This window comes from Panthera leo, chromosome D4 (genome assembly GCF_018350215.1).
Source record: "Panthera leo isolate Ple1 chromosome D4, P.leo_Ple1_pat1.1, whole genome shotgun sequence".
Taxonomy (NCBI): domain Eukaryota; kingdom Metazoa; phylum Chordata; class Mammalia; order Carnivora; family Felidae; genus Panthera; species Panthera leo.
The window spans coordinates 62,391,554-62,416,003 of NC_056691.1; the positions used below are offsets into that span (position 1 = coordinate 62,391,554).

Genomic DNA, 24,450 nt, shown 5'->3' on the forward strand with positions numbered 1-24,450 from the left:
GGGCTGGTCTGGTAAAACTGGGTCTCCCGGGTCTGGTAGTTGTATGGTCATGGTGGGGACTGGAGTAAGGGCTACTGCCTTGGCTGCCTGGTCAGCCTTTCGATTACCTCTAGCTACTGGGTTATCAGCTTTTTGGTGCCCTTGGCAGTGGATAATGGCTAGCTTGGCAGGAAGCCATAAGGCCGTAAGCAGGTTAAGTATCTCCTGCTTATTTTTTATAGTCCGTCCTTCTGCCGTCAGTAACCCCCTCTCCTGATAAATTGCCCCATGAATATGAGCTGTGGCAAATGCATAACGGCTGTCTGTGTAGATGTTAAGCCGTTTTCCAGCTCCCAGCATCAGCGCCTTGGTGAGGGCTATGAGCTCCGCTCGCTGGGCTGACGTTCCGGAGGGTAGAGCCTCCGCCCATACGGTGTCCATTTCGGTGACCACCGCTGCACCCGCATACCTGTGTCCATCTCGCACAAAGCTGCTGCCATCAGTGAACCAAGTAGCCTCGGCATCGGGGAGGGGCTGGTCGGTCAGGTCCATCCGGAATCCATGTACTTGTTCCAGGATTCCCGCACAGTCATGTAGTGGAGCACCTAGGTCAGGGTCGGGCAGCAGGGTTGCAGGATTGAGGGCTGCACTGGGGTGGAACCGCACTCGTGGAGGGTTGAGTAGGAGGCTCTGGTAATGAGTCACACGTGTATTGTTCATCCATCTATCAGGAGGCTGTTTCAGGACCCCTTCAATGGCGTGTGGGGTTGTGATCCAGATCTCCTGTCCTAGGGTCAGTTTGTCTGCATCCTTGACTAGGAGTGCTGTCGCCGCAATAATTCTTAGGCATGGCGGCCAGCCGGCAGCCACTGGGTCTAGTTTCTTAGACAGGTAAGCCACTGGGCGGTTCCAGGGGCCTAAGGCTTGAGTTAGAACCCCTTTTGCTATTCCCTTATGTTCGTCTACAAAGAGGTGGAAGGGTTTCATAATGTCTGGTAGGCCCAGGGCTGGGGCACTTAGGAGGGCCTTTTTTAACTGATTAAAGGCAATTTTTTCTTTTTCAGTCCATTTAAATGTTTTCCCTTCTTTGGTAGCTTCATATAGGGGCCTGGCGATCTCAGCAAAACCTGGAACCCAGAGGCGGCAGTAGCCGGCTGATCCTAGGAATTCCCTCACTTCTCTTCGGGAGGTGGGAGTAGGGATCTTTAGGACAGTTTCTTTTCTGGCATCTGATAACCGCCGCTGTCCGCCCTCCAGGATATATCCCAGGTAACTTACCCTCTCCCTGCATATCTGAGCCTTCTTTGCGGATGCCCGGTACCCTAAAGCTCCCAGGGTAGCCAGCAGGTCCTGGGTCCCTCGCTCACAGTCTTTGGCCGTGTCAGCAGCAATCAGGATGTCATCTACGTACTGTAGGAGGGTGAGGCCAGGGTGCTCCCTTCTGTACTCACCCAGGTCCTCGTGTAGTGCCTCGTCGAAGACGGTGGGTGAATTTTTGAATCCCTGAGGTAGCCGTGTCCAGGTGAGTTGCCCACTGTAGCCCTCCTCCGGATCATGCCACTCGAAGGCGAACAGGGGTTGGCTCTGGGGTGCCAGCGGCAGACTGAAGAAGGCGTCCTTTAAATCTAGTACAGTATACCAGACCCTGGGGGGCGCCAAGGAGCTCAAGAGAGTATATGGGTTGGGAACAGTTGGGTGTATGTCCGCGACCCTCTTATTTACTTCCCGGAGGTCTTGTACCGGTCGGTAGTCATTTGTGTGAGGCTTTTTGACCGGCAGTAAGGGGGTGTTCCAGGCAGACTGGCAAGGAACTAGTACCCCTAGGCTTCGTAGTCTCCGGATGTGTGGCTGGATCCCCTTCCGGGCCTCCTGTGACATGGGGTATTGTTTGATCCTTACCGGACTCTCTCCTGGCTTGAGCTCTACCAGGACTGGGGTCCTATGAGCGGCTAGTCCCATCCCCCCCCCAGTCTCTGCCCAAACCGAGGGGAATTCTTGTAGCCATCTGTCTATATTATCCTCTCTCGGGAGCGCCTCCTGGTGGAGGAGGTATTCATCCTCCAGTTTCATGGTCAGGACCTGGATGGGGTGGCCCTTGCCATCGGTGACCTGAGGCCCCCCTTGTCTGAAAGTTATCTGAGCTCCAATCTTGGTCAGTAAGTCCCGTCCTAACAGCGGGTAGGGGCATTCTGGTATTACCATAAAGGAGTGGGATACCCGGCCCGTTCCCAAATCTACTGTTCTTCGGGTAGTCCATGAATACTGGCTCATACCAGTTGCCCCTTGTACCCAGGACTTCTTGCTGGCTAGTTTTCCTTGTGGGGTGCGGAGGACCGAATGTTGTGCTCCGGTGTCGACAAGGAAGTCAACAGGGGTCCCCTCCACTTTAAGAGTTACCCTGGGTTCGGGGAGAGGGTCCGAACCCCGACTCCCCTAATCACTTAGTTCATCTAGCTCTAGGACTTTTACTCGATCAGTCTTGCTTCCTTTCCCGCCGGCCCTTTTCAGACAATCTCGGGCCCAATGCCCTATCTCCTTGCAGTATGCGCACTGATCCTTCTGCAGCCTCTGCTTCCCCCCTTTGGTGGTTCTTTTACCTTTTCTTGTGTCGTCTGCCAGCTGCCGGAGATGGCGGTCTCGTTCCTCAGGGGAGTCAGCAGTGGTAGCTAGTAGTATTCTGGCCAGGTCTCGAGTCTGCTTACTGCTGGCAGTCGCCATGGCGCGGGCCTGCTTGTCCTCAGGAAGCTCCCGGTTATTATATACCTTTTCGGCTACCACCAGTAAGTCCTGCAGACTTTTTTCTCCTAGTCTATCTATTTTCTGTAATTTTCTCCTAATGTCTATGGCCGATTGGTTTACAAAGGCCATGATAACAGCTGCCTTGCTTTCCGGAGCCTCTGGATCCATGGGGGTATAGGTACGGAATGCCTCCATGATCCGTTCTAAAAAGGCAGCCGGAGATTCATCTTTTCCCTGTTGTACATTTCCTACCTTGGCCAAATTGGTTGGCTTTCTAGCAGCCATTCGGAGACCCCCCATTAGAGTCTGGCGGTAGACCCGGAGCCTCTCCTTACCTTCTGCCGTGTTGAAATCCCACTGGGGCCGAGTTAAGGGGAAGGAGGCATCTATCTGAGCCTGGTTGGTGGTGGGATTCCCGTCTGTGCCCGGAACTAGTTTTCGGGCCTCGTTGACGATTCTTTCTTTCTTCAGTCGTGAACAGGACCTGCAAAAGCTGCTGGCAATCGTCCCACGTGGGCTGATGGGTAAAAAGAACAGAGTCTAATAAATCAATAAGCCCTGCCGGTTTCTCGGAAAACTTAGGATTCTGAGCTTTCCAATTGTAGAGGTCACTAGTGGCGAAAGGCCAATAGTGATGGGGCTGGTTCCCCTCCGCGTCTGGGGGTCCGGTGGCTCGCAGGGGCAGAATAGTGGAGTCGGCGGCGGAGGCGGATTGCTCCCTCTGAGCCCTTTGTCTGGTGAAGGGCGGGCTTCCCACTGGAGCGTTTCCGCCTCCCGCTCTCGGAACAGCGTCTGCCTCCCCCGGAGGGGGAGGATGGTGTTCTTCCAGCATCCTAGAGGGGTTATACGAGGGAGGAAAAATTAATCCTTCTTCAGTACCCCCCTGTAAGACAGGGTAGAGGGGTGCTGAAGGCTGGATAAGACTTTTCTTCTTCTTTGTCCCCTGCAAAGCAAGAATGGGTTTTGGCTCCGGAGGGAGCGGGGCTAGGAAGGGTTTAAGCCAAGAGGGTGGGTCTTCCACAAGGTCCCGCCAAGTGATAATGTAAGGGAGCTGATCAAGATGGCCCGTCTTAGGCTGAGAGATGATACTCCTGACTCGGTGGATGGTAGGGAGGTCGAAGGTCCCCTCTGGTGGCCATCCGACATTGAAAGTTGGCCACTCGCTAGAACAAAAAAACTGCCACCGACCCTTTCGGACTTCCACACTGAGGTTGTTAGCTCTTCCCCTCACATCCTTAAAGTGATCAATCATAATACTTAGAGGAGTAGTCTGAGTCTGTCCCATAACATCCGTCCAGTAAGTCCACAGAACAAAACAGAGAAACACAAAAACAGACAAACAGAGGGCCCCTAGAAAATCTTCCAACTCCATGGAAGCAAAACTGAAAGCTAGCTTAGACATTTGAGGGGATTCCACGTCCCTCCAAAACCGATGAGGGGATTCCACGTCCCTCCAAAACCGATGAGGGGATTCCACGTCCCTCCAAAACCGATGAGGGGATTCCACGTCCCTCCAAAGACGACGGCCTCACGCCGACCAGCGGGAGCGACCCGCCTCGTCTCAGACCTTTGAGGGGATTCCACGTCCCTCCAGAAGGGAGAATCGGAACGTCTTCCGAAACTCCCGGCCCGTGGTCCTCCAGTGCGTCCACTTAGACCGCGTCGGGCACTACCAGAACTCCAGAAGTGAGCTCACACAGAAAAGACAGAACAAACAAACAGACACTAACCGTGGCCAGTCAGGCTCTCCGGGTCGGGGGTCCCTCAGGGGTCTTGGGGATCCCGGGCCGAGCCCCCAAATGTTATGCCCAGAATTCGTGATCCCCAAAGACCACTAGGGAGCCGAGTCCGATGCAAAAGCAAAAGAACCTTTATTCGAGCTAGCTCGAGCTCAATCCCCTACCTGCACCGACGCAGCGGTGAGATACCAGGGAGAGAGAGCGAGTTTCAAAAGGACAAAGGTTTTATTGGGGCCCAGGGGCAGTTGGTGAGGTAACGGCTGTGGCCTCAGCCGATTGGCTGGGGAAGGGTCCGAGTCCTGTTAGACAGGTGAGGGGGGGGTTACTCAAGGGGAGGAGGTGTGGTCAAGGTGAAGGACACAGAACAAGATGGAGTCGGCTGGCGTAGGCCCGCCCTTTCAATTTCTGGAATAAATGTATGGGTGATGAAACTCTTGTGCATGGAAACATCTTAAGGTTCCTTCCGGGGAAGAAGCCCACTCCCCACCATTTATTTCCGCAAGCCCAAAGCCCAGGCCTCTCGCAGTTTACACAGAGGCCCCACCCACCTCCAGGCGTGGCCCCGCACCACGCGCCCCTCAGCACCTGTCCCCTGCACTCGGGGATGCGCGGAACCTTAGTCAAATTCCAGGCTATAGTGCGCTTGCGTTGGAGGCGCCCTCCGGCTGGGGGGCGGGGCCTGCGGAACTCAGCCTGCGGTGATAAGGAAAATACGGATAGGATCCGAATAGGAGTCGGCTCTGGCTCCTCGGAGTTAGTGAAGGTGGGGCCAGGTAGGGGGTGTCGACGGATACTCAAAGGGAACCTGTTGGAGACTGACCTCAGTTTGCACACGATGCGCCTTTTACCACTACCTGTAGAAGTCTGTTGATTTTGCCTTTCAGTTAAATTTAATGGTCAAGAGCTGGTGCTTTGCGGGTTCCAATACATTTATGACTTAGTGTGACTGTGGCTTTGGGCAAGTTAATCGCCTGAGACTACCTGGCTCAATCAGGTGAGCATCCTACTTTTGATATTGGCTCAGGTTGTGATGTCAGTTGGTAAGTTTGAGTCCTGGGTTGGGCTCTGCGCTGAGGGTGCAGAGCCTGATTGGGATTCTCTGTCTCCCTCTCTCTCTCTGCCCCTCTCTCTCTCTCAAAAATAAGTAAATAAACATTTAAAAAATAAAATAAAATGGAACCGATAATAGCCATGGACTGCAACAGGCTTTTGTGAAGATTAAATGCGACTGTGTGTAAATTGCTTAGCACTCTGCCTGGCACACAGAAAACCCCCGATAAGTGATAAGTACTATTATTATCATTATCATTATTAATAGCATAATAGTCATCATATTGTGGTTTTTGTGCCAGGATCTTTTGTTTGCCACTGCTATGCTAGTAATCCTTGGAAAATGTCAGAGTATGTGTGTAGTAACAGGAAATTCAAGACTGGGACATGTTCTGATTTTAAAAAGGAGAAAAAAGTAATCTTGAAAAATGCCATCTAGTAATCTTGACTTTTACTGAGCACCCATACAAACCCAGAATGGATCATACCAAAGGTAATTTGTAGGCATTTAGAAAAAGAACTGGTATTCATTATGAAGCAGTCTGCAGTAAGAATATATCAATCCAGGTGTGCGTGGGTGGCTCAGTCAGTTAAGCTATCAGCTCAGGTCATGATCTCACATGGAGTCCTGCTGTGTGCCTCTATGCTGACAGTGCAGAGCCTGCTTGGGATTCTCTCTCTCTCTCTCTCTCTCTCTCTCTCTCTCTGCCTCTCTCCCATGTGCAAGCGTGCTCTCTCTCTCAAAAATAAATAAACATTAAAAAAAAAAAGAATAAATCAATCCATACTAACCTTTTTGAATGGAGAGTAATCTGATAGCTCAGCAGAAAATCTTTTGTCTTCCTGGGCTTAAGTCATCTGAAAAAATAGCCTGAGGTGCTACCCCATTGTAAGCTCCTTCCCTGTCAGCAAGTCCCTTTCCATTTGACATCAGTCTTATACAAAAAATGTTTTTTTACTTACATAGGTAATATGTGTATACCTTTATGTTGTAAGAGATTCAAAAAGTGAAAATGAAGCTAAAGCCTCCCAACATCTACTCCCCATTCCACTCCCACCTCCAGTTGTCTTTTATCAGTTTAGTCTACACTTTGTTCAGATATTTTTAAATCTATCTCCACACTTGTATGACTCGTGGCAGTTAGGACTCTATTCAGCCAACTGAATACCCAACAAAAGAAGGCAGTTCACTGGTGTCTTCAGAAAGAAGCTCAGGGGCAGACAGGGCAGAGCTAGCAATGCAGGACAGCCCTGTGATATCATCAGGAGCCCAGGCTCTTTCTTTCATTTCCACCATCCACAGCCTTTGGCTTTTGTCCTCACAAGCCACAAGGTGATTGCTGCTCCTCTAAGAATGTGTCCACACACTAGACAGGAAAGGACAACAGTCATCTTCTTGCAAAGTTTTTTATTTTTATCAGGAAAGGAAGCCTACCAGAACATCTGCCTATAATTCATTGGCCAGAGCTGTATCACATGACCCGTCTATCAACAAGGGAGTGTAGGAAAGTAATTTACCTTGCAAGTATCTGAAGTATAGAATGGCACAGTAAAAGCAAGTTGTGCCTATCTTTTAGGTAACCAATTCAGTGTCTGCTACAGAAATATAGAGGCTGATTCTGCTTTTTCCATAAATGAGCTCATAGTGTATATATTTCTTGCAACTAGCTGTTTTTCCTTTGCAATATGAATTAGAGCTTTGCATGGTAGCATATATGAAACTGCCTCGGTCCCTTTAGCTGTGGCCTGATATCCTTGTTTCATTATTTTAAGGCACACATTTTCATTCACATTTTATGATCTTTAAAATTGGTATGCACCTTACAATTGCTGTCAGCTAGGCAGCAGTAGTGATGTAGCCGTCATTGCCTGCTGGATATGCTTCAAAACTTGCAGAATGGATGTTAGCAGCCTGGAATATTGATGATTCGGAGTCTAAACATGATTCAGAAGGTTCAGGCTCTGAGAAGAAGATTTAGATGTGTCTTTATTTTGTGAATACTTTCCTTTTAGTGTATGCACAAGGATGATATGAAATTTTGAAAAAATCCATGCCTTAAGTCTTAGTTGGCTTTCTGAATAAGTATGAAAAAAAGTATGAGTGATAAATATGTCATAATTAGGAGCATTTTTCTTAGTGATACATAAAATAATGATGTCTATAATTGATGACGCCTATAGTCAATGAAATGTGGTGTTCTACACTATGGCTATTCCATAGTTTATTTAATCATTTCCCTATCAATAGATGTTTTTTACTTTTTCTCAAATAATGCTCCAAAAACCCTTGTCTGTACCCTTTTCCCATATGTGCAAGTAGTATTTCTCTAGATGCGCAGAATTTCACAATTAAAAATTCTAATAGTTACTTCCCTCCCCCAAATCCATAACCCCCATCTAATATTGAGAAAAACTGAGGGACATCCTATAAAATACCTAATACTTCCCAAAACTGTGAAAGTCATTCCAAACTAAAGATAGTACAGTGTTTGCATATACCCCCCACACCCAATTTTTCCTATTGTTAACCTTTGATATTAGCATGGGGCCTTTGTCACAATGAATGAACCAGTGTTGATACATCATCATCAATATCATCATCATCATTATTATTATTTGATTATTGATTATTGATTATTATCATTATCATCATTATTTTTTTTAACCCAATCTGTTTTCTATCTTGCAGTCAGCATTCTCCCCACTATGTCCAGCCTGAGGTTGGGAAAAGGAACACTGATACATTATTATTAACAAAAGCTTATACTCTATTCAGATTTCCTTTGCCTAATGCCCCCCTTTGGTTCCCGGTTTCATCCACACAGCACATTATATTTAATTGTCATGTCCCCTTCAACTCCTCTTGGCTATGAAAGTTTCTCATATATTCCTTCTTTTAATGACTTGGTCATCAAATTTTTGACCTTGTCCAAATTTTTACATTTTTATTTTACTGAAATTGTAACTGAGAGGATTAATAAAATCAATTCCTTTATGAAAAGTTTCTATTTTCTATTTAATTGGTTAGCTTTTTTGCTATTTGAGTTCTAGTTTATAATTAGTATTTCTAGTAAGTCCTGTTTTTGCAAGTCAAAGTTGGCAGATCTGACATCTGCCATGTGCACTTTTAGCCACTGTCAACTTAATTTTGTATTGTGTCCACCAGAAATATTTATTATGAATTGGATAAAATACTGACAGTTTATACTAATTCTTAATTTGTGAGAATATGTAAGGAAATCCTTTCAGGTGTTCCAGAGGAGTAAAATCTCCTTGTCATCTTCTGTAGGTCTATTGCTTTTTTACCTTTGCTTACAGGACCAGCTATTCATATTTGCTGTAGAGTTAAGAGCAAGCTAACTTTTTAGTTGCATCAAAATGGATCACAACATCCTTAGATCACAATGTCCTGGGTGAAAATATGCCCAAGACTAAAATGTGTACCAGTTTAAAATTGTGGAGCCAAAATGACTGGGCAAAACCAAACAAAACCAAAATTAAGCAAACAAAAAACCCCACATCAATAGAATGCTTTGTTGTCCTATAAAAAAAAAAAATCATAGTTTATTGAAGTATTCTATTGATGGGCCCTTAGGTATTTTCCAAAATTTCCTTCTCCCTTTATCCTTTTCTTTCCTCATCCTTTCCTCCTCTCCTCCTCCTTGTTCTCCTTCCTTTCTGCATCTCTCTCTCTCTCTCTCTCTGCCTCTCTCCCTCATGCCTTCCTTTACGTTCCATCATCAAAGCTGCAGTGAACATGCCTCTTGGTAACCACAGGTAAATATTTTTCCAGAAGAGACACCTAGCAGTGGAATTGCTGTGTTAGAAATTGGATAGTGAAAGGAAGACAGGAGTGGCGAATAATGCCAAAACAGCCATCGAGGATGTAAACCAAACTCTTCATTTTTCAGGCACTAAACCTCCCTCCCAAGGTTTCACAGCCTATTAGTGGCAGAGGAGGTCTAGAAATACAAAACAGGGTCAAGCAGTTTTATGAAAAGTAATGCAGGCTTGCCCCAGTGTCTTTGGACAGTTTCAAGGGGTTAGGCCTGACGTAATTGTGACAGCTTATGGAACAGTGTGTTCAGGCTGCTGTTGCCTCGAGTCTAGTGTTGAGCCTGGATGTAGATGAGATGAAGGACAGACGAGCACCTGTGAGGACAAATTTGGGTCTACAAAGAACATTGGAATCTGCCTCTTGCCCCAGCTGACATCTTGACTGAAACCATCTGACTGACCTGGAAGAACTGTTCAGCTAAGCTGCTTCCTGCCCCACTGAAACTGTGAGATAATAAATGTTTGTTGGCTTCCGCCTCTAAATTTTGGAGTGATTTGTTACACAGCAATAAATAACTAATACACCTAGGTACCAACAACATGTTCCCCAAAACCACTTCAATGTTAACGTCAAATTACTATGGCACCAGCAGTTTTAGTGGCCAGCAGCTTGTGAATCCAGCCACTTTAAAATAGACAAGGTGGGGCACCTGGGTGGCTCATACAGTTAAGTACCCTACTTCAGCTCAGGCCATGATCTCATGGTTCGTGGGTTCAAGACCTGGATTGGGCTCTGTGCAGACAGCTCAGAGTCTGGAACCTGCTGCAGATTCTGTGTCTCCCTCTCTCTCTGCCCTAGCCCTCTCTCTCTCTGTCTCTCAAAATAAATAAACATTAAAATAAACAAATAAATAAATAAATAAAATAGACGGGGTGGGGAGGGAGTCGGTGCCTGGGTGGCTCAGTCAGTTAAGCATCCAACTTTGGCTCAGGTCATGGTCTTGTGGGTTGTGAGTTTGAGCCCCACATCAGGCTCTGTGCTGACAGCTCAGAGCCTGGAGCCTACTTTGGATTCTGTTTCTCTTTCTCTCTCTCTCTCTCTCTGCCCCTCCCCTGTTCAGTCTCTTTCTTTCTCAAAAATAAACAAACATTAAAAAAATTTTTTTAATAAATAAAATAAAATAGATAAGGTGGGTCTCAGGAAAAGGCAGAGGGCAGTGTTCAACTCAGGTTGAACTCCCTGAGTCCTGGAAGTTTCAGGCAGCCTGTATTTCACGTTGGCCTCTCCCCCCATCACTTTCTGATCTGACACTCCTCTAGATTGTTCCATCAACACTGGCTTTTGTTCTTAACAGCTTCACCTGTAGCCTCTTGTTCAGCGCTCCATGCTCTGTGCCCCTCATTCCTTCCCTGGACAGATAGGTCCTGTAAACTGAGGCATTTTTGTTGATCTCAGTGCCCACGTCTTATGAAAGATATTTGGATATATGTGGCCATTGAAGAATAATAGCCTACCTTTCTCTAACTTCGGGAAGGAGATGTTCAGATAGAATATTAACTCAATGCCCTCAGTGGTAAGATCCTAGGAGGAATCCCTGAAGCTTCCTAAAAACTATTTTCCTGCTTATCTGTGCTTAATATTGTATTTAAAGAGAAATGTGCCAAGAGACAGATGGACCAACAGTCAGGGATTGCCTGATAGTATAGTTGCACCTTAGTAGGATCACTACAGATAGGTCTTCCACTATGTGATAATAGCTTGTATTATATGGGAACTACTTAAATGATTTTTATATACAAACCTCAGTCCTCTAAACAATTCTGTGATGTACGTATGCTGCTTTATAAAATCACTCACCATCTTAGAGTAACTAATATTTTCCAGAAAAGTCTCAAGTTCAAAAATCTGTGTTTATTCTTGTCATTAGCTTTCAAAATGCTTCAGAAGTTTTGATATTTTAGCATCAGAACTATATCTCCTAGATTACCTCTACCATCAGAGAATGGATTGCAAATACTCTTAGTACAACTTATCCTGATATTTGGCTCAGAAAGTATGATTTTGGTGCATCTATCCACCCATGCCCGTATCCAGTGAATACCCCCACTCCCAGTGTCCATTGTGCTGGGTGGTTATTTTTGTACTGGATGATACCTCCCTTATATCCCACAACTGCCGATTGAGTCGGAAATGGACTTCTAGTCCCAAACTAGTCAGTTCATAAGCTGCCAGCTTGTGTCCTGGCGTGAAATGATAAGCTAGATCAGTCACATTTTTTGTGTGGGTAAATATGAACCAAGAGACAAGGAGGAGGTTTCTACCCTAGGCTGAGGTACCCATGATGGTCAAGTGCAGGTAAGTAAGCAGAAGGAACAGGCTGGGAGATAGGGAAGTACATGGACAGAGGGAGACAAAGGCAGGCCAAGACAAAGAGAGGGGACTGAGAGACAAGAAGAAAAAGTCAGAGAGGCAGAGACAGAAAGATACACCTCAAATAAGAGAGAGAAATGTTCCTATTGGCTCTTAGGTGCCTGTGAGGCCCTGCTCAACTTGGGTTCTTGTCTTTCAATTCACCTGTAATTCAATAAACATCTTTTTCTTTAGCAAATTTGAATGAATCTACTCCTTACCCCCCAAAGAGCCAGATGAAAGAAGTCTCTAATGTCTATACTTCATTAGATTTTAGGAAGACTGGATCTGGCCAGTCAAAATCAAAACAGGCACATGGATAAATGAAATACCAGTGCATTAATTTTCAAAGAGAACTGTACTTTCTCAGAACTCTAGAGTGTTCAGGTTAGATGATCCGTCTATTTTTCCTCCTGTAAGGAAACTTGTGTAGAAACCAACTCCTATGTCAACTGCTTGGTGAGACTGGATCTGAGTGTAGAGGAGACCATTTGCAGAGTTGTTCTCCACATGCTATCAGAGCACAGTGCATCGTGTGCCTCCAGCATGGGGATGGACCATCTGAGGCAAGCCCCATGCTCTTGGGGAAGAGACGAGTCACCTGGATGTGTTCTTTCTATAGGCCTTCCTTTTACTAGATATGTGGACCCTACCCTTCTGTTAACATTTTCTACAGAGAAGTTATAACAGCTGTATTATTATTATTAAAAATTTTTTAATGTTTATTTTTGAGAGAGAGAGAGAGAGCACGAGCGAGCAGGGCAGGGGCAGAGAGAGAGAGGGAGTCACAGAATCCAAAGCAGGCTCCAGGCTCTGCACTGTCAGCACAGAGCCCCATGTGAGGCTTGAACTCATGAACCGCAAGATCATGACCTGAACTGAAGTCTGACGCTTAACAGACTGAGCCACCCAGGCACCCTGATAACAGCTTTATTATTAATAATGAAATAACAGCTAACATTGATTAAGTATTTTCTATGAAACTTGCATTGTGCTAAGCCCTTTAGAGACAGATACGGTACTGAGTCATCAAACAATCTTGTTAAGTGGGTATTGCTACTCTACTTTCCAGAGAAGTTTCAGACAGATTAAAGAAGTTTGTTCAAGGGAAAGGAACATGAAGAGAACTCAGTTAGGGACACGGAGAGAACTGGGAGGGCAGTGACCACATTACAGGTCTGAGTAGATTCCCTGGTCATGTTTGTTTTGGAGAACGTTTGCTCTCTTGATTCGGGGAGGAGACACATAATTAAATATGAGTTTTCTGGGGCACCTGGGTGGCTCAGTTGGTTAAGTGTCCAACTTCGGCTCAGGTCATGATCTCACGGCTCTGTGCTGACAGCTCGGAGCCTGGAGCCTGCTTCAAATTCTGTGTCTCTGTCTCTCTTTGTCCCTACCCCACTCACGCGCTCTCTCTCTCTCGCTCTTAAAAATAAACAAACATTCAAAAAAAATTTTTTTTTTATTTTTTTTTTAACTTTTTTTTTTTTTTTAATTTTTGAGACAGAGAGAGACAAAGCATGAACAGGGGAGGGTCACAGAGAGGGAGACACAGAATCCGAAACAGGCTCCAGGCTCTGAGCTGTCAGCACAGAGCCCAACGCGGGGCTTGAACTCATGGACCGCGAGATCATGACCTGAGCCAAAGTCGGCCGCTTAACCGACTGAGCCACCCAGGCGCCCCTCAAAAATATTTTTTAATTTAAATATGAGTTTTCTGTGTTTCCTTAACAGCATTTCAGCATGTGACTCAAGTCAATCATCATTACTTTAAATAACCAAAAATAACAATAATAATACTGGTCATTTACTGAAGTCAAGTAGGTTAATCTACCCTGCCAAGTTAGGTATTATTATTCCTACCTTAGAAATGAGAAAACTGAGATTCAAGGAGTTTAACTTAGTTCACAAAGATATAGGCAGTAAAGTCAGGATTCAAACCCAGAACCTATCTGTTAAATCCACCGTTTTTCCCATTCTGTGCCATCTGTCAATCACATTTCTAATCCCAATTGACACTCTTATTTTCACACCCCAGTTGTTTTCTCTGGACCATATCCCTATTTAAGAAGGAAATATTCATGGATGTCTAATGTGGCACTGGGGTGGAAAACTATAGTAGAAATGGTATCTTGCCTTGGGTTCCAGGGACGTGATTGTCATAAAGTTTGTTTATCAATAGCAACTTCCTCAGGCTGGTCTTAGTTTCCAGGTTCTCTGGAAAATTTCAAAGCTACTTGGATACTAGACAAATTATTGTTATGATAATAAACAATAAGCAGTAAAACTCTTATAATATCTTCATTTTTACTGGCGCTTTTGATCCTGGGTAATCCTAGGTATGTATATCTCAAAGAATTGAAAACGGGCACCCAGTCAAATACAATTACAGGCATGTTCAGGGCAGCACTATTCACAAAGGATGGAAATAATGGAAATATCCATCAATGGATGATGTATAAACTAATTGTGGTATACATACAGTGGAATATTATTTGTCCTTAAAAAGGAATGAAGTACTGATAGATACATGCTACAAGATAGATGACCCTAAAAATATCAAGCTAAGTGAAAGAAACCAGACATAAAAGGCCACATACTGTGATTCCATGTATATGAAATGTCCAGAATAGGCAAATCCAGAGAGACAGAAAATAGATTAGTGGTTGCCCAGAGATGGGGGGGGGGGGGGTGGAGGAGAGTGAGGAGGGAATGGGGAGTCACTGTTGGGTAATAAAAATTTTTCAGAACCAGACAGAGATGTTGGTTGCTCAACATTGTAAATGTAATAAATGCCACTGAATTATTCATTTTAAAGTAGTTAATTTTAGGTTATGTGAATTTCACCTTAATTAAAACAAAGTTCAACAGCTCTTTCTGCCCTTCTGAGCTTGGAATCTTCTCGATGGATACAGGACGTAAGAAACACCTAGCCACCATCCTTGTGGGAGGTGCAATAAAACGTGCCTTGTTCTACACTTTGATCTGTTGTGCATTCATTGATCTGCGCGTGAATTTCCACTTACTCAGCACAAAGTGTCTGACCCAGGTCCTGGGCTTCAGAGGGCACACACAGTCCTTGCCCTAGGAGCGCGCAGCCTAGGGGGAGACACATCCCGCAAATAAAAAAACAAAACAAAACAAAACTCCGTGATGAACCAAGCACACGAGGGCCGGCTGTTTCGAGTAGCAGGGTGTCCCAAAAGAAAAGGGGGCCCTTTTCAGACAGAGGACTTGGACGGAGCTAACTCGTGTCCATGGCCGCCAAATCCCTTGTGACAAATGGATTCTTTTGTTGTTCAAGGAGATGAAACACAGTTTCTCGGGGCCTCCAGGAGCCCCTCCGCAGAGGTGGGAAGAGGGAACTCAATCAGCACTGGGATGTCAGCACGGAGGAAGACGGTCGGGTGGGCGGGGGACACCCCGCGCCCCGCCCCGCGCCTCGGGGGAGCCCGGCGGCCGCAGCTCAGGGAGGTGGGGACTGCGCGGGGCCGCGCTCCCGCCCTGCTCCGCGCCGACGGACCCGCAGCCGGCGGCCGGCCCGCGAGGGGGCGGCGGCTCCCGGGCTTTGTGGCCGCGGCGCGCGCGGCGGGGCCTGGCCGGCCGGGGGCGCGCCGCCGCTGCCCGGTGCTCCGGAGCCCGCGGCCCTCCCGGCCGCCCCGCCTGCGAGAGGAGCCGAGGCCGCCCGCCCTCGCGCCTCGCCGGCCCCTCCCCCGGTCGCCTCGGCCGCCGCGCCGCCGCTGCAGGTAGGAGGCTCCCCCGCCGGGCGGGCCGCAGCGGGGCGGGGGCGCGGGCCCGGCGTGCGGGGGCCGCGGGCCGGCATGGCGGGTTTCCGGGCCGAGCCACCGCGACCCCAGCCCCGCAGGCCAGGCGGCCGCTTCCGCGCGCCGCGATTGGGACTCGGTGAGTGGGGCCGGCCTGCGGCGTACAAAGCCCCAGGGCGCGGACCTCGGGGTGATTCCGCGGCGCACCCGGAGTGGGGGTGGGAGGACTCTGGTTCCCCCGGGCCGGGGGAGCAGCTAGGGAGGAGTCCAGGCGACCGCAGTGCCGCGGTCTTCGCATCCCAGGGTCCCTGCTCTTTGCCAGGCACTGTGCTCAGCGCTTTTCCATACTTGTCTCCTTTAAGGCCCCCCGGTGCCCCGTCCGAGGGTATAATGGGAGGGGTCCCTCAGTCAGAGGCCGAGGGCCGAGCATCATCATATCGGTGCCCGCCTGACCTTGGGAAAGCTTCTTTACTCCGAGCCTGGGCTGCTGCTACTGTTAATGGGGTAAGGAGGAGGGGGTGCTGGGGTTTGGGGAATGCGTGATATAATACCCACCTCCTGGTACTATTGTGAGAGATAGTGTACATAAATGATCATAGCCAAATTTTGAGCACTTTTTGTGTACCAGGCCCCAGGTACTAAACAGTTGGTATGAGTTATCTAAATCATCACACCAGCGCTATGAGGTGGCTACTGTAAATTGCACGAATAATCTTTATTTAGGAGTAGGAAACCATGAAGAATTTATTTAGCCTACCTCTTCTGATCGGAGAGATTGGTTGTTTCTTAGATGTGGTAACACTTAAGATTACAAACGTTCCTGCAGTACAGGAGAGGGGTTGGATGCAGAGCTCTATTTGTCACACATTTAAAACCAGGTGGAAAAATACAAGAGCCAGTGATGTGGATTTCAGCATGTCAGATGAGAGTTTGTGTTACCAAGGGAATTGTTGAATATGAATTCAAAACCATAGTTCCTAAGTTAAGGTTGAGGGCTGTTATGGGAGTTTGGGACCAGGGAGAGAAAGGGGTGGACTGGGGAGGGGGAGAGAGAAGAATTCTGAAGCTCTGGAAGATGTTGAGGGAGGGACCAGAGTTCACTACCCCAGAAGCATTCTGGACCAGGATTCCATCCTGCCCTTAGAGACCAGGCATCCTGCTCCCAGGGAGGGGAAAGGGATGCTGGGATGAGATCGCAGGTTGTCTTTTCTTACACCCAGGCCACCCCAAAAATATTCAGATGGGTTGAGAGCCAGATGATTGGGCTTCCTAAAATGTCATTGTCCCTTCTTGTGATTCCTGAAATTATTTTCATGTGTTTCAAGAGATTGGGGTACTCACAGATGCTAAAGGTTGATAAGACACTTAAAATACAAAGGTCTGACCGATGTAATGAAGGAGTGTGTTTTGAACACAGTTCACTTGGGGTTCAGTTTGAAATGGGGAGAACTTGAAGGTTTTGGACCCTGAAGACTGGAGAGAAAGGCACGAAGGCCTAGTGACTGTACCCCAGGGAAAGGGACTGGCAGGGGGAGCTCAGGACCTCACAACACCATCTGCAGAATACCTATGCAGCCTGCTCAGTTCTCACCTACCCCTACTGAGAAGGCGCCCTTTCCTCTCCTGAATTGTGGCTGTTTCTTACTTGAGTGTTGTGGAAGGTCTGGGCTGGACCTGAATGAGTAGGAAAGACTTCTTGGAGGAGGGTTTTTTTTTAAACCAGACCTTGAAGGAGTGGATATTTGAGTAGATAGTGATGGTGAAGGTAGGGAGCAGTGTGCTAATGGAAAGAGCAGTTGCTTTGGAGAGATAGTTTGGGGTTCAAATCCTGGCTCTGCCATTTCTCAGCCATGTAATTTTTTTTTTTTTTTATGAGGATAAAACAATGTTTTTTCAAATGCCTGGTAGGGAGCTCACCCAACACTAGTACCCTCTTCCCTGTCCACGGTGACATTCATTCAACAAATGTCTGCTGAGTACCAGTTGTCTGCTGAGTCATATGCTTCCTGCTGGGGATACAGAGATGAGTCAGAAATTATGTATTCCCTTATGAATTTCTCAGTCCAGTGAGGGAGATGGACACAAAGAGCAAATTACAAAAAAATATGGGAAGTGCTACAGTATAGTCATATACAACTGGCAGTGAGCTCACAGAGGAGTAACTAATTCATTTTGGATAGAAAACTCAGGGTCAAATTATCTCTAACAAGGGGAGTATGAGACATTATGATAGAAGTTTTGAATGCTACACCACTCCCTAGCTTCTGGGTTTTTTTTTAACCCTTGCCTTATCTTTGCCCTGATATTCTTTCCCTTAAAGAAAAATACACACACACACACACACACACAAATATATAAATATATACACATACATATTTGCAGTGTGTGCATGGTTTGTCAGCCACCTCAAACTCCTTTTAGAAGGAAACTATTGTAAATTAACATGACAGCCTGGACTTTAGTTGAAGAAGATGTCATAAAAATGCCATGAGAGTTGGATCTTGAGGGATGAAAATTAGCCCTTGGTGGGGCACCTGCTGGCTCAGTTGGTAGAGCATCTGACTCTTGATCTCAGGGTTGTGGGTTCGAACTCCATGTTGGGTGTAGAGATTACTTAAAAGTAAAATCTTTAAAAAAGAAAAGGGAAGAAAGAAAATGAACTCTTGGTGGACCTTGGATTCCAGCCAGAGGAAGCCCCATGTACAGAGTCATGAGAATACAGCATATTCAAGGGCATGAAGGTGAGTTTGGTCTGCTGGGTTGAAAAATATAGGGAAAGAGGGGTGGGGTGGAGGGGGTACTGTAATCGGGGCCAGATCTGAAAAGGCCTTGAATGCTATATGTGGAGTTTGGACTTGATCACTGAGGAGTGAGGGAGATGTAAGAGGTTTACGCGCAGGAGTTATGGCATGATCACTGAGTTTTAGGAAGAGCCCTCTGGCAGCTGTGTGGAAGAGGGGCTGGAAGGTGGGAGATGATTTTGAGAACTGGGGCCTGACCTCAAGAATATAAGGCAATAAGGATGAGAGAGGAGATAATAAACATTAAGGTAAAATGTACACTAGGTCTTAGTGATTGGTTACCTGTGATGGAAGAACATGCTGAGTTTTCTGCTTTGACCCAAGTTAATGTGGCTGAAATCATCGGCGATCAGGAGGTTTAGGAGTAGGGGAATAGTTCATTGCTTTTTGTACACGGAGAATTGGAGATTTCTGAGGTGCCCACAATGGACAGCTAGACAGAGGTAGCTGGTGGACAAGTGGAGACATGTGTGGTGCTGAGGGGAGAGAATGGAGCTGGGGAGAGATGATCTCCCTGACACCCTTACTTTCTTTTGAACAAACACTGAGAATCTGCGGTATGCTAAAAATACAAATAAAACGTAGTTCCAAGCCTCAAGAGTTCACCCTCAGATATTGGTGACCCTTGAGAACATGGATAGATCATAGTACTGAGTAATTCTGAGTGCTGCAGAGGGGTAAATACTTGGGATCCCTGTCCCAGAGATCTGAGAGCCCCTGGTTGTTTTGAAGTAGTGGGGGGAGAGGAGCGAGTACCCACAGGCAAGAAGTGGGCTGGAATGGGAACTTACTGTATTATAAAAGTGCTTTGTGTAGACGATACTTTAAAAATGATTCGTGGGGAATTTCAGGGAGCTTGGGGTTGGGGTGGGGAGACGGTTTAGGTTGGAGCTGTGAGGGAGGGAAGGTACGGGTAGGGACTTTTAGGAACCTTCATCTGGTCTGTAGAGGAAAGTGTGAGGGTGGAAAGACAGGAGGTGTAAGTTCATGCCTTAAACACAAGGCTGGTTCTGGTCACAGTCACACTCAGACACAGATGGTAAAAATAAACACTTCCAAGTTACATGGCTGCCTGGGGTGGGTGGTGAAGGGGAAGACGAGGGGGAACATTAGAGGAAGCAAGTTCATGGCAACGTATAAGACCGTAAAGCCCTCTGAAGGAAGGAGGCAGAGAGGGCCCAGGTGAGTGGCCATCTGGGGTGGTCAGGTCTGGACTTGTGAGAGCAGGTATACGGGGAGGTGGGCACAGGCACCGTAAGGTCTGATCACTCCTACCTCTGGATAGAATGAAATCATGAAGCCATCACCGTCATAGTGCACCTCTTAGAAATTTGGCATACAGTACAATAACATTTACAGGGAGAAGCAAAGAAGTAATTTCTATTATAAATCCTCTATAAAAGGACAAATTTTAGGTAGTAGAACAATTAGATATAATTAGTAAAAAAAATGAAAATGGCGAGCAGGTTAGTTTCAACATATATCCCACAAATATTTACCAATATTTATCAATATTTGGCGCCTTCTGTGCGCCAGCTACATTCTAGTTGCTGGGGCTACTGTAGTGACGAGGTCCAATCACCTGTTTCACCTGGAACTACTTAACATCTAGGTTAAACCTGTGTATGGGCCTTCACTGGCCCGTGTTCATAAAGTGCTGAAATCGCTTTACTCTGTTGTTTCAGTGTTCTCTTTCATTGGCCAGTAGCACCACCAGCTTCATAAATAACCAGAAGATACCATTGATGCGTATTTGGCAGAGAACTGTGGAAATTAGGTTGCAGAAAACCCATCATAGCCTCAGAGTTACTACAGACTGCCAGGACTGGATGGGGCTTTAGAGAACACCCACTTTAGCTTCATAATTTCGAGATGAGGAATTGACAAGGAGGAAAGTGGACTTGTCCTAATTGTCACAAATTTAATGTCAGAGTTGAGAGCAGTTTCCTTCAAGTTCCCGGATAGGATGGATAGCAGGGAAGGCTTGAGGGCACCTCACAAAAGGACATCTTGACCATGAGAGGGTCCCAAAGAGGAGATGTGGGGGGGAGGGGTTGAAAACAAATGAGGAAGCTTCGCTTCTAGTCTCCTCTGTTGCTAGAATCCCAGGAAGCCCCCTATTTTGCTATGAGCCCCAGTTTCCTCATCTGTAAAATGAGAGGATTGGTCTTAGTTTTAACATGTCAGGATCAGTGTCGTGGGGATGCTGAGTGAAGACACCGAGGCAACAGACCAGGTTAGGAAATAGCCTGTCATCCGTCTTCTTCAGAGCCAAATAATCACGCATAACGTGTTGCCAAGCCTCTCTTAGGGAATGGGTGCCACATCTGCCTCCCCTCCACTCACCCACACATCTGTATGCATTCCTTCAGTGTCTCCCAAGTCGTGGCCCTCCTTTGCTCCAATGCTAACTCTAATTCCAGTCTATTCTAGTAGGAATTAAGGTTCTTAATCTAGATCCCCCCCAGTCCTGGAGTAGGGTCCCTAGGCACATCTCTGTCATTGTGCTTATCACTGTCACCAGCCTGCCCCACACAATAAGCTGTACTATGTTAGGTCTTCATTGAAATATGTATGACCTCCTCAATCCTAAACAATACCTCTCTTTCTGGTGCCCGCACAGAGTGGGGGTTCCTGTACCCTCGTTGCTTCTGCTTCCTGTTGATCCCCTACCTTCATGCAGACACACACACATACCCTGGTAATTTCTCACTTTGAAACAGTCTCTGGTGTGCACCTTCTCCTTCCCATTAACATGGTCACCACTCAGAGTCTAGGCCCTTATCAATTATTTATCTGAATGATCTCCTTCAACTCTCTGTGTTCATATCCTCTACATTCTTAAAGATCTAGCTCCAAAGTCCTCTTGTTCATGAAGCATGCAAATTAACCTCTTCCCTTCTCTGACTGCCCAAGGTGCTTTGTCCTCTTCTGTGGTGTCTGTGTCATTGTGCTTGTCTGTTATCAGTTTAGGCATGCCAGCGTTCTTTCCAGGCTGTAGGCTTCAGCTTGTTTTTGTGTCTCCTGCATGCTCTAGGACAGTACATAGCCTTTGGCAGGAATTCATTACATTTGTTGAATTGTGTGTCTGTGCAATAAAAGAGCCAATAAGTATTCGAGTATATCTTGTATATAGACCACTATTCTATTTTTGGAAGCAGCTTAATATGAGTGGGAGGGGTGGAAGAAACTAAAATTTATTGCAGCTTTAGTCTGTGTTTCTTCTTTACACCCATTGAAGGGTAGCTGTGCAGAGGGAGTGAGACAGAGTAGGGATTTAGCCTCATTTTAGAGTGAAACACTGGAGATTAATTGACTTGGCCAGAGCCACACAGCTAAGTGAGTGCTCAAGTCAGGATTTGAGCCCAGGTTTTCTGCATTCAGTGTCTTGGTTCATGTCACTTCACGAGCAATAACTCATTAAGGTTTAAAAGGTCCTGACATCTCTCCCAGGTCTCAGCTCTACACAGATCTTCAGCCACGGTTCCTATTCTGAGTACTGACTTCAAAGAACTCCCTTTTCCATGAAAGGTAATACTAAAATCTGGCCAAGTTTCTCTCGTCTTGGCTCAAATTTTAGGACTTAGATTGACCCTTGGTGGACTTAAAATATCATTAGATGGTGTGTTAGTTTGGACTGTCATAATGAAAATACCACAGGCTAGGTGGCTTAAATATCAGAAATGTATTTCTCATAGTTCTGGAGGCTGGGAAGTCCAAGATTAAGGTGCCAGCAAAGTAAGTTTCATTCTGAGTGAACCTTCTTCTCTAGGCTTGTAGACTGCTGCCATCGCTCTGTGTGCTCACGTGACCTCTTTGTGAGCCCCTGAGAAGACAGGGAGAAAGGGGACAGGGAAGGAGGGAGAGACGAAGGCAAAGGGAAAGAGAATGTTGATGTCTCTTGTAAGGACACTAAATCCCCTTGAACCAGGGCCCCCCGTTTATCACCTTATTTAACCTTAATTACTTCCTTAAAGGCCCAATCTCTAAATACAGTCACTGTGGGAGTTAGAGCTTCACCACATGAATTTGGGGGCTACATTCAATCCATAACAGATGGATTTTTGTTTTAAAGTGATATTAAATGTACTTATTATAATCTTCTGGTGGTTTAGTCAATGGTAGTGTTTGGAGAATTGTGCTGTATTCTCTGTTTTTTTTTTGGTTTTTTTTTAAATTTTTGTTTTTTTGGTATTGGATTCATGCTCTTATTTAGTCCTGTCTACGAGTCTTTGCCTGGCCCAAGGGCAACTTTCATTGCATTTGGATTTTGCTATTTTTTTGACCACTTTTACTTGAATGCAGCTTTTGATGTACAGACTATTATGTATGATACTCATTCTGTGCATCATAGGCAGTTTTATGCCTATATCAAAATGTATTCATCCATTAAATGGTTTTTAAGTTTATTTATTTATTTGGAGAGAGAGAGCACAAGCTTGAGTGGGGAAGGGGCAGAGAGAGGGGGAGAGAAAGATCCCAAGCAGGCTCCGCATTGTCAGCGCAGAGCCCAGTGTGGGGCTCAAACCCATGAACCATGAGATCATGACCTAAGCCAGATCAAGAGTTGGATGCTCAACCAACTGAGCCACCGAGGTGCCCCTCATTCATTAAATGTTTAATGAAGGCCCACTCTGTGAGGGTCACTGGGCTGCTAGTTGAACCACAACCACGCATCAGGACCAGTAGCACTGTTGTCTCCAGAACAGCAGACAGAAAAGGTGATCTATATTGAGCAGAGTTGGGGGGCAGGGAAGGCCCATCTTTCTCTAATAAAAGCTGATGCAGCAGAGAAGGCTTGTTATGTTGTCGTCTATAACTAATTATGGACATTACTGAGTAGTTTTAAGCTAGAATGTATTTTCTAGCCTTGACGTTTCTATTAAGCTTTGCCTGGAGATTTCTTACTTTGGGAAGTTTGTTTACTTGGGACTGTCAGATGCTTAAGCTAAATATTAATGTTCCCCTGGGGCTTAGACAATTTTAAAGCTCCATATCATCCTCGAGTTCGAGCCCCAATCGGGCTCTGTGCTGACAGCTCAGACCTGGAGCCTGCTTTGTTCTCTCTCTCTCTCTCTCTCTCTCTCTGTCTCTCTCTCTCTGTCTCTCTCTCTCTCTCTCTCTTCCCCTCCTCTGCTTACGCTCTGTCCCTGTTTTTCTCAAAAATAAACATTTAAAAAAATTTAAAAAAGCAAGCTCCATATCATCTCTACAGTTACGTTTCAAACTATACGTTCCCATCAGATCAACAGCAGAAATTATTTCAGAGCTCTGGTTAGAGAACTGTACACTGGGGCGGGGTGGCTGTAGGCCCTAGGTCTGAGACATAGAGGTAGAGGTGATGGGAGGGAGGGGAAGAGGCCCCAAAAGGAGATGGACAGAGGCGGGAACATCTCCTGAGTAGCTTTACCCTAGGACCTTTCCCTGCTAACAGATTGCTAATTGACATGTAATTCGAGCAGGGACACAAGCAGTCACTAGGTCTGAAGAGGAGAGCTAAGCAGGGTGGAGTGCAGAATCCTGGTTCTGCCACTTACTCTTTGTGTGGCCACAGGCAAGTTACCAAGCCTCACTTTTCTGATCTGGGAAATGGAAGTGGTTACTGGGAATAAACAGCCTCCTTCATGAAGCTATTGGGAATCCATAGGGGACCTTTGGGGTACACCATCTCATACCAGAATCCTTTACAGCCCTGCAGAATGCAACCACATGGCCCAGGGAGGCCTGCTGTTCTACAAAATTAAGCAAAGTAAATTGGTAACTCTGGATTTACTTAGCTAGTGATTAAATAACAGTTTAGTTAATAGGCTATTAATGGTCCCCAGGTGTTGGTAATTCTGAGTTTGCTTTTGAGAGCAGTTGTATAATTTCTTCTGGTACTTTAATAAAGTCTTTTTTTTTTTTTTAACAGAAAATACTGTAGTGTAACAAATGGTAGTCTCAGGGACTATTTTTGGGAGGATTAAATGATAGAGTGCATATTAAGCACTTAGTATAGTGTCTAACCCACAGTAAGGACTCAATAATGGTTATCTGCCACTGTTATTGTAGTTATTAGAGACTCAAGTGGTCACACACATCAGTAGACTTCCCACAAACGCACCACCACCTGGTGGTACCTTGCGGTACTGCATACATTGCAAGGTGGAATCGTTTAATTGCTTGAAATTAATTCTATGGGGTTTCAGTTC

The 24,450-nt window shown here is 46.1% G+C and overlaps 1 protein-coding gene across 6 annotated transcripts in view; it reads left to right on the forward strand.

The window, feature by feature from the left end:
• The window catches only part of TMEFF1 (transmembrane protein with EGF like and two follistatin like domains 1), a 166,289-nt gene that overhangs the window by 19,558 nt on the left and 122,281 nt on the right, over positions 1–24,450 (forward strand). The window contains exons 1-2 of one of the 6 annotated variants that reach the window (XM_042912847.1): positions 15,819–15,962; positions 18,097–18,199. The exons of 1 other annotated variant lie outside the window; for it this stretch is intronic. The gene's annotated coding sequence lies outside the window, so the exon portion shown is untranslated. Of the gene's footprint in view, positions 1–15,401; positions 15,441–15,513; positions 15,598–15,818; positions 15,963–18,096; positions 18,200–21,759; positions 21,791–24,450 lie in introns of those variants that run through there. 4 more of the 6 variants (XM_042912848.1, XM_042912844.1, XM_042912846.1 and 1 more) reach the window with 4 other exon arrangements.